Here is a 10,382-nt window from a genome sequence, read left to right as displayed (position 1 = left end):
ACTTTAATATTATACTAATCTGATCTCTCTTTTTCTCTATCATTATATATACGTATATACCTTGTAGACAAATAGCTTAATTTCTTAATTTTTATATATACATTCTATGTTTAATTTTTTTTTGTTATTACTATTGTTTTAATTTTTTTTCGGATCCCTGCTGCAGCAAGTCCAAAAACTTGCCATTTGTTTTAATTTCTTAATTTTTAGTGGTTTTTTTTTGCTCTAACATGTGTATTTAAATAATTTAAGATGCTATAAAACAATTTTTTTCTAGAAAGTTGCATGGAACTCATTTTTGGCATACAATTTGAATTTTTTAAGTTATGCTGAATTTCAAGAAAGCTTGCCATATTCTTTTGATTTTTGAGTGGTTTGTTTGCTTTAAGAAGTGTATTTAAATGGTATTAAGATGCCACAACAGAAATATTTCAAAAACTTTGCATGAAACTCATATTTGGCATTCACTCTGATTTTTTTAAGTTTATTATGCTGAAACATGAAAACTTGCCATATTTTTTTTAGATTTTTGAGTTTTTAGTAGTGTGTTTGCTCTAACAAGTGTATTTAAATGATTTTAAGATGCCACAACAAAAATGTTTCAATTTTTGCAAGAAACTCATTTTTTGCATTCAATCTGATTTTTTTAAAATTTATTATGAATTTTAAGTGATAAGATTACTGCTTTGTATATTGATCATGAATTCTTCTAGCTTCTTAGGAATGGGAGCTATCAATGGCACAACAAATAATGATGTTGGCGCCTATAAGAGTGCCTGTAGTGGTCATGAAGTCCGTTGCTCTGCTTCTTTTGGTTGGAGTTGGGTATTTGTACTATGAGTTATATATGTAAATTTGCATAGATCTGAGTGTCTATATTTGGGTTATATATATATATATTGAATATTGTAAAATTTTACAGATTTAAGTTTGATTTTTCACAGATCTAAAGATTTTATTGATATATATTGGTGATGTTAAGTGTATTTTTTTATTTGTGACTTTGGTAATTTTGATATGGGTTCTATTTTATTTGGTGCTCAATTTCAATAGTGTTAGGGTTCTATAAGTTAATATGAAAAAATACAAGTTAATATGAAGAAAAAAAATAGAATACCACAAGTCGGTTGAACAACCGACCTACCATGTTGTACACCATGGGTCAGTTGGACAACTAACCTACCATGTTGTACACTATAGGTCGGTTGTACAACTGACCTACCATGTTGTACACCATGGGTCAATTGGACAACTGACCTACCATGTTGTACACCATAGGTTGGTTGTACATGTAGAGTCCAAGAACTTTACTTAGCTAGTTAGATAGTAGTAGCAATAGTAATAGTTGTAGTATTTTTATGACTGTGGATTTTGGTTCAGACCAGGATTTAGTTGGACACTCGTAGTAACACTTGTAGATTTTCTAAGTTTAACCTATAGTTTAAGAATATTAATTTTAACCTAAGGTTTGATTAATATGACTGATATTGATGGTGATATTTATTATATTATAAGGTTTAGATAGACCCAATAAGATAGTAACACTTGTCTTGTGTATGCTTAATGATAATTAAGTATTTTTGAGGAATAAGTTTTTTAAGATCAATATTTGAATATCCTAGGGTCCGTCAGCAGCTTTGAAATCGTTAGAGGACTTAGTCAAGGTTGTTTACTCAATTCAAATTAGGCTGAAAATGTGCAAATTCGTGTTTAATATTTTAGCGTATGCCGATATATCGCAGCTATAGGGGGTGATATATCGCCATACGGGGATACGAAAAAATACGGAACTTCGCACAACCACCTCGATGAGCCTCGGGCATATTAGCCCAGGCGATATATCGCCTACTAGGGGCGATATATCGGCTCATGTACCATATTTTTAAATGTTTTTGAAACCGAGCTTAATTTATTCTTTAACCTCTTGATAAGTCCAGCATATTTTTGACCTAGTCTTCAGCCTCTGCTGAACGATAATTCAAATATTTTTCAATTAAAAAGCCATTATTTTATTCAAGTTAAATGAAGATCTTTTCATTCTTGAACTCTATAAATAGGACCTAGTACCCAGCCATTTGTTCACTCATCAGGCTAAGTTCAGAGTCTGCAAGCTGCTAGGTTATTTTAAGAGTGACAAACACTTGGGTTGGGGTCATAAGCTTTATCCTTATAAGCTTAATAAACACTCGGGAAGTAAGGTTTATAGTATATTTTGGGTTCGAGGAGTAGTTCGGTCATAGAAGCATTAAAGGTATTCCAAATTCTAGTTCATTTCTGTATTGTTTCCTTAAGTTCTTATAGTTTTCTACTCAAAATCCTAACTCTATTCTTTATTCTTGGTTAGGAAATCTAAGATCTTGAACATAAGATTCTTGGTAAGTATCTTTTCGATGGTATAGTTCTTTCATTCTTTTCATCCCTTTTTCATTAGTATACTCACATTTCTTTGATGGTTTTTAGGAGTGTTCCAAAGTCCCAATCCTGTTTTCATATCTCGGTATATTTGGTAAGGAAAATAGGATAGGATTTTATATGTTATGTTATATGTTATCTTATGATTTATGTATTATGTTATATGTTATCTTATGTATGTTTGTATACTTGGGCATATGACTTGTATAACTAACAAGCCCCAATAAATTTATGGGCATATGACTTGGTTAGCTAGCAATCCCCTCAAATCTAATGGGCATATGACTTGTTTAGTTTACGAGCCCCAAGTAATAATGACCATTATAGTATATGTGACATATGTTTATGATATGTTTTAGTATATGTTTTAGTATATGTTGCGATATGAATTTTATGTATATGATTTATGTGTTAGATTTTCCTTGCTGGGCATTAGGCTCATTCCTTTATGTTTATATGTGCAGGAAAATAACTATGGTGGCAGAAAGGTTCTTGGCAGCTTGGGGGTTGTGTATTGAGGCAGAATGGAAATGGATGGATTGAGCGTTCGGTTCAAGGATGAAGTCGCTTCTTAGTCCTTCAAAAAAATATTATGCTTTATATGTATTTTCCGCACTTTATTTTATAATCCATTTATTTAAAGTTATGTTCTGTTTTCGTTTTAAAAACAATGGGATCCCATATCCTACTTTAAATTTTATGTTGTTTAACAGTCTTACAAGTTTTAATGAAGTTATGATTATTTCACTAGTGAGTTCTATTAAAGATTAGTGTCTATGTATAAGTAGTCATTAATGGTCCAAAGTCTAGAGTAGTTGGGTCATTACAGTACAACTGACCTACCATGTTGTACACCATAGGTCGGTTTGGCGCCAACCAACCTACCATGTGTTTACATGGTAAGTCATTGCATGAGAGGTCGGTTCCAAACTGACTTATGAACGTTTATAGGTCGGTTTTTAACCGACTTCTCATGCAATTTTTGTAGTAGTGCAATGAAAATAATTATATGACATCTAATTCTTGTAATGTGATTAATTCTAGTTCTATTAATTTGTGGCATAATAGACTTGCTTATATAGGTTATAACACAATTAAAAGAGTTGTTAAATGTGGATTGATTAATTGTGATGTGAATGAGCATGATAAATGTGATTTATGTGTTAAATCTAAAATGGTTAAGAAACTTTTTCTAAGTGTTGAGAGATGTTCAAACTTTCTAGATTTAATACATAGTGATTAATGTTAATTGAATGACATGTGTTGGGTTTTATGCCCTAATTAAAACCCAAATTCTTTGTAATCTCATTTATTATCAATAAAAGAATATAAATCATTTTTTGACTTGGTCAATCACTGTAGTGCACCAAAATTTTTTGGTGTTTTATTTTATTTAAGTGTTAAGTGTGGTGAATTATTTTATTTAAATGTTGTTTATTTTATCACTACAAGAAAATGGGGTATTTACCTACCAATTGTAAGTGTAGGTAAAACTAGTCTAATGGTGGGTAATATGGTTTACCTACCAATATTTAATTGGTAGAGATTGGTACGTAAATGTTAGTGGGGAAAGAGTCTTTACCTACACTTATTAATACTGGTAGGTAAAAGAATCAGTGGACCCCACTAAGTTATAAATCAATTGATGAGTCAGCAGATGACGTGTTTGATGATGTGGCATCCTACATGTCTGCTGACATGGTTTCCATAGTTTATGTGTCTGATGACGTGGCATCCTACATGGCATACATCAAAACCGCCACTTGGCATCTTGTGGTTGCTCCACGTGTCAGACAATAATTTATCCACGTGCTACAAGAAATTCAAATGATTGTGTTACTTATCTCCTTTTTATCGGTTATGTGGCACTAAATGATTGGTCCACGTGACATGTTGTAGTATACTTATTTTTACCTACACTTATTTATTTGTGAGTAAATATAATATTTCTATGTAGGTAATTTTAATTATATATAAATTTTATTTAATATAAATAATAAATGAAAGTAATTAATTTGAAAAATATTTAACATTATTAATCAAATAAATTATTTAACTTTAATAAAAAAATAAACAAACATATATTATACAATATTCATTGCTTATTAAGAAGCACATTTCATAAAAAAAATATCTATACATTATGTTTAGGTCATTGAAAACTCAATAGTGTCATTTTTCTTGACATTCTTCCTATTCTTCACTTTGGAATCATTGCATGAGAGCCTCCTTTTCTGTGACTGAACTTATTGTGAATGTCGATGATGACTTTGGGAAGTGGACACCGACAATGGCCGGAGGTGGGGTCAAAGTAACAATGACACCTACCACAACAGATTGCCTAAAATAAATCAGAATACAAAAATATGGTGATATGAAACACTAAAGAACTAAACACAACAAACCAAAGCAACAAAAAAGGATAGATACATATTATAAAAAATTACCTCAAACAGAGCATAAAAAAAATTGCCTCAGAAAAATCAATCATCATAAACCCTTCAAATTATTAGGGATTTAATCAACATAAATCATAAAAGTTACATCAAAGCCACCAAGCCAACACTCCAAAACTCATAAAGCCACAAATTTGAAATTAACTCTTAAAGCCACCACAATTAAATTTAATCGCACAATAAAATCAAAGAACATATAAAAAACATACTAAACAAACAAGATCATGAACTAAGACAAACCAGTCTATGACCTTAGACAAAAACAAAATAGGAAAATACAACTCAAAGCCTCAGAACAGATGACAAGCAGCTTTGGATTGAGCAGTGGCGATGGCTGAATAGGCAGATTGGCTCAATAAATGGAGAGAGCTAGAGGCCAAGGGTGTTACAAAATTTAATTAATAAAATATCCTCAAATTTAATCATCATAAGGATTTCAGAAAAAAGAAAGTAATATGAATTTTTATGGGCATTTACAACACTTGGTTAGCAACATATATTCACACGAGCACACCAAGTCTCATAATCGCCAACATAAACTAATCATACTTATTATTCAAATATCATTGGCAAAATATCTAAAAGAACACATAAATCTTCAAAATAGATCATAAATCATACTCCAAAAAGTTCACAAAGGTTCCAGCACAAAGAAACAAAAGGATGGCAGGAAAATAAAATAAATGCAATGGATTCAGTAGCTGATCTCTACAACACCCATGAAAAGTTAAGAAAGATAGAACTGTAATGACCAATAAGTGAACTTTTAAGTTGACAATTTTAAGAATATATACTAGTTATACTACTAGGAAATACAGGTCAAATGGGAACGGATCAACTCAACAAGCAGAAACCTCAAGAATCAATATCATTTTGATTAGAAAGGCATGGGTAAGAGAGGATAAAAAATGCAAATGAAAACAATCAGACGATAGAATTTGTGGTACTACTACCCAATAGACTTTTTTTTTCAATCAAAACCAAGATACTACTATTATTGTCCAGGTAGCACATTCCATCTCCATAGTGAAAAAAAGACCCACAAAAATTTAGGAATAAAACAAAAGGCCCATATCATCTAGCAAAAACTTATCAAGAAATAAACAACCACAAAAAGTTGAAAGAAGGCCCAATTTTAGCATGATGAACATTAAAATTTCCCATAGCTGCTATTAGCCAAAGCAGAACCACTTGATCTAAACCTAGATTACGACCAAAAAGCATACTTGATAAGACTACTAAAGCATTGAAACAAAATTTGAGATAAAATATATGATTCTCTGCAACAAACACACTTGCAGCTTCCTCTGAAATCATGTGGAAGAGCAGAAAAATGATAATATGCACCTAATTGTTGATGTGAAAGCTTCAATGACATATCCACCAAAACACTCAGAAACACAAATTAGACCACCAATCTCAACACAAAAAATTTGGCAGTCAGTAACAATTGAAAGATTGATAAAGCAAGTATTGTGGCCGAACAGAAGAATTCACCTTAGGTTCACATGCAACAATATATTGACAACGAAGCCCTTTATCTTTGACCATTGCATCACCTAGAAAATCAGCAAGATGTTTTGCAGTGGTCACTGCACATGACTTCTGCCCACCGTAGTCTGCTAGAGACTTGCTCATGGTACTTGATTCAGATATATAATCGAGCAACTCACTGTCCGCAATATCCTTTCCTTGATTCTGTGGGGAAAGGAATAAAGAAAAAGTTATCAGCAAAGATCACAGAAGATAGCAGAATAGCATAAGAAGCAAAGTCTATTGGAAGACATACATCAAGAAGATCAAGCTAGCGGTTGGCAACAGAAGCAACAGCTGAATAACATTCCACTAAGGTTGAGCCATTGAGAAACTTGTCGAAAAGCTCAGCCTGAAAATAGAAAAAGTATAAAACATACATTTAAAATTAAAGCAAAAAATCATTTTTTATACATATAAGTAAGCAAACATGAAGAACACAGTGAAATTATTCCATCTTAAGATTCATTCCACAACAGAACCTAAAGCAGCTTGCCCATGACGATTCTATAGCACATGGTATGTCTATTAAATATATCACTCTATTGGAAATTTTGTCCAGAATTTAGTGATAGAAGGAGAACTATACTAGCCCAACTGCTAATAACCATAAATATAGATTGTCTTTGCAAACATGACAGTAATAAGCAATAAAAGAAGTTATCCAACCATTAGACTCCACAATAAAAGAAAATACAGAAAATGTGAGGTTTTCAGCACAGGAAAATAATTCTATTTAACTTAGCAAGCCCTTGAAAAGAAGCACTAATACAGAGGGAAGAAGATAAATCTCATTTAATACTAGGTACAAACACACAATATAGGACAAGATAGGGATACCTAGAAAAATTTGATGAGCTTCAGCTTACCTCTACGCTTAATTTCAAAACCTTTAAGTTCAGCAAGGGTCCCATCATCGTTGAAAACTGCATATCGCTTCTTAATCAAAATTCCCTCTTCTTTTGAAGCTGGAATAATCATTTCCTACACAAAACCAAAAATATTAGTAATAAACTAAATAAAAACATTAAGGTATAATTGATATCGTACTCCATGTCACCTTGTATGGTCCATCCACTTTAAATTCAATTGAGCATTCACTATGAGTTGTATAAGATTTGGTCAAAGGATCTGTCAGGGTCTGCAGCCTGATTCTAATGATAGTGAGACAGAGAGAGAGATAATAAGTGTGAGATAGATGGTGATAGAGGCAAGAGCTAAAGAGTTCACAAATACAAATTACTCGTAAACAAAAAAGTCAAAATCCCATACACACCAAACACGACAAACGCTATAAAAAATCAAACAAAAAAACAAGTATAAACAATTTTGAAATCAAAACAGATCCGTTCATACCCAATGACCTAAAAATCAACTTAAAACATTAAATTATAAACTCAGATTTTAGAAAGGAAAAAAAGAGAAAAAAATACCTCCATCCCAGACGCACCCACGGCACCGTCGAAGCCACTCCTCTGCTAAGCACCCAGATTGGTGCATCCACTCCTTCGCACCTGAGAGAGGTAGAACGAATGAGAGAATGAGAAAGAGAGGGAGTGCGAGTGCGAGTGTGAGTGCGAGTGATGTGAGAGAGAAGAGTATGCAGTACGTAAATTTCAACGTGTTACTGTGAGTGGAAAGGAAAAAAAATAGAAAAATAAAACTAAACCTAGAGTGTTGATTATTCGGTCAAGCCCCGTCGCCGTCGTCGTCGCTATCTCCGTCGAGACTCCTACGCCAGCCACCTGCAAGAGAATACTTGGAAAGAAATCTGAGAGGTTAGATGTGAGGGAGATAAAAAGACGAGAAGAGAGAGGGTGAGGCTAAGAGAAGAGGTTGAGGGAATGAGATAGGTTACTTTAGAGAGAATAAAAAAAGGAAATATGTATTTCATTGCCTCCTATTATTTCAATTGCCGCCAGTTATTTCATTTGGCTCCAAAATTTGGCCACCTATATATATTCATATAATTTAGACTATTCAAGAATAATATAGTTAATAATATAATTGATTTTATAAATAGGTTAAAGAATAATAAATTTAAGTGTTGATATAAAAATTATTATAAATATAAAAGTTAATAATATGAAAAATTTAGAAACAAAAAAAATCTAGTTTTAAAAATTTTTATGCTCTTTTATTTAACAATTTTAAGGACTTGCTTTTAGAGTTTTTAATACTCTTTTAGGACTCGCAAAGCGAGTCTTTAAAAGTCACCATTCCTAATTTTTCAGCCCAGGTGTTTTTAGGACTCGCAAAGCGAGTCCTTAAAGAGTATTAAGGACTACCAAAGCAAGTCCTTAAAATTGTTAAATAAAACACTCATTTTTTAGCCCAGATTTTTTTAGGACTCACATATATTTTTAGGACATTCATTGTGAGTCCTAAATTGTATTTTTTTCAGGACTCTCAATGAGTGTCCTAAAAACTCCATAAATATTTTTAAGGACTTGCATTTATGTGTGTGTCCTAAAAAAGTGTCCCGTAAATGGTATTTTGTAGTAGTGAAAAGAAAAAAACGTGGGTAGGTAGAATTTTTAGTTTTTATTTTAATTTTAAATACAAATTTATTATAAATATATTTTATTTATATTTTTCCAACTATGTACACACGTGGCATGCCACATGTTATACAATGTGTACACATTATATTATTTACTCCACATAAGCTTCCAAATAAGCATTTATAATAATAAAATAATATAATGAAAATAAAAAATAGGGGGAAAATTGAGCAGGAATGGTTAAAAAATTTCCCTCCATAATATACGTAGGTAAAGATCATTACCTACTGATATTATTGGTAGGTAAAGCTATGTTCCGAAATATAATATAATGGACTCGCATTTATCTACTAATATTATCTACCAATAAATATTGCTAGGCAAAACATTACTCTCCCTACCAATATATATTGGTAGGTAAAATATTAGTAGGTAAAGATCAGATTTCTTGTAGTATATTTAGTTGTTGTTTGTTTTATTTAATTGTTTGTTATTTTATTTAATTGTTAAGATTGTTTGTAGAATATTTTTGTGAAATTATTTGTTAAATGATATTTATTTATTTTTATTTTAAAAATGTGATTATGTGAGATTTGGTTGAATGCACTAAGGTGCATGGTAGATAGTGATGTACCCTAGTGATTTAGTGTGTGCTAGTGCATGGTAGCATGATGCACATGTGTAGAATTTCCTACACATTATATAGTTTTCATATATTAAATTTAATTGATTTATTTAGAAAAATAAATAAAAAGGGAATGGGAAACCATGTGTTGGACGTGTGGGTGTAGTGGGAAAGGAAGTCAAATTTTTTCCATTTATTTTCCAAGGCAAATAAAGTCAAAATTTGAAGAAGATAGCCATTTTGGGAAAGGAATGTGATCACCCTTTTATCTCCAATCAATTGTGATAAAAGAAAATAATAAGAAATTAAGAGAAAATAAAAAGAGAAAGGAAACTTACCATTTTATTTGATTAGGCATTGTTGAGAGAATTAAGATAAAGGGGGAAGGAAAATTTGGGAAGGGTCATTTTTGCTCTTGGCCATGTGTTAAAGAGAGGAAGAGAGAGAGAGGGTGGCGAGATAGAGAGAGAAAGGGGAAGGGACTGCCATTCTCTAGAGAGAAGGTGGAGGAGAAAGGAAGAAGAAGAAGGAGGTCCTATGTATGGTTTTCTTATAGTTCCTTGTTATTTTTTTTATTAAGGTTTATCTTCCCCATCATCTTAAGACTTTTCTTCTATGTTCTTCTTCTTCATGGGTTTAAAAAACCCTAGGGTATTCAAAGGTGATTATCACTTGGGTATTGATCAAGTTGTGTTCTTGATTTTACAATCAAGAGTGGTATTGAATTTTCCCCCTCAATCTTTTGGTTATTGGTATTTGATGATTGATGTTTTGGAGAGACTATGGCAGAAAGAGGGTTTGTTTGTAATAGGATAATATGTTGTGTTGATGGAATGTTTTTCTTATATTTTG

The 10,382-nt window shown here is 31.9% G+C and overlaps 1 long non-coding RNA gene across 1 annotated transcript; it reads right to left on the bottom strand.

Moving 5' to 3' along the window:
* Positions 1 to 4,454: 4,454 nt before the first annotated feature.
* Positions 4,455 to 8,271, bottom strand: LOC133830405 (uncharacterized). The gene is made up of 6 exons (XR_009892032.1): positions 8,071 to 8,271; positions 7,462 to 7,915; positions 7,271 to 7,385; positions 6,658 to 6,753; positions 6,366 to 6,566; positions 4,455 to 4,753 (listed from the first exon to the last, which is right to left on the bottom strand). It is a non-coding gene; the product is annotated as an uncharacterized LOC133830405 (long non-coding RNA).
* Between the last annotated feature and the right edge of the window lie 2,111 nt (positions 8,272 to 10,382).

This window comes from Humulus lupulus, chromosome 4 (assembly GCF_963169125.1).
Source record: "Humulus lupulus chromosome 4, drHumLupu1.1, whole genome shotgun sequence".
NCBI lineage: Eukaryota > Viridiplantae > Streptophyta > Magnoliopsida > Rosales > Cannabaceae > Humulus > Humulus lupulus.
This window is presented reverse-complemented; position numbering and strand designations above follow the sequence as displayed.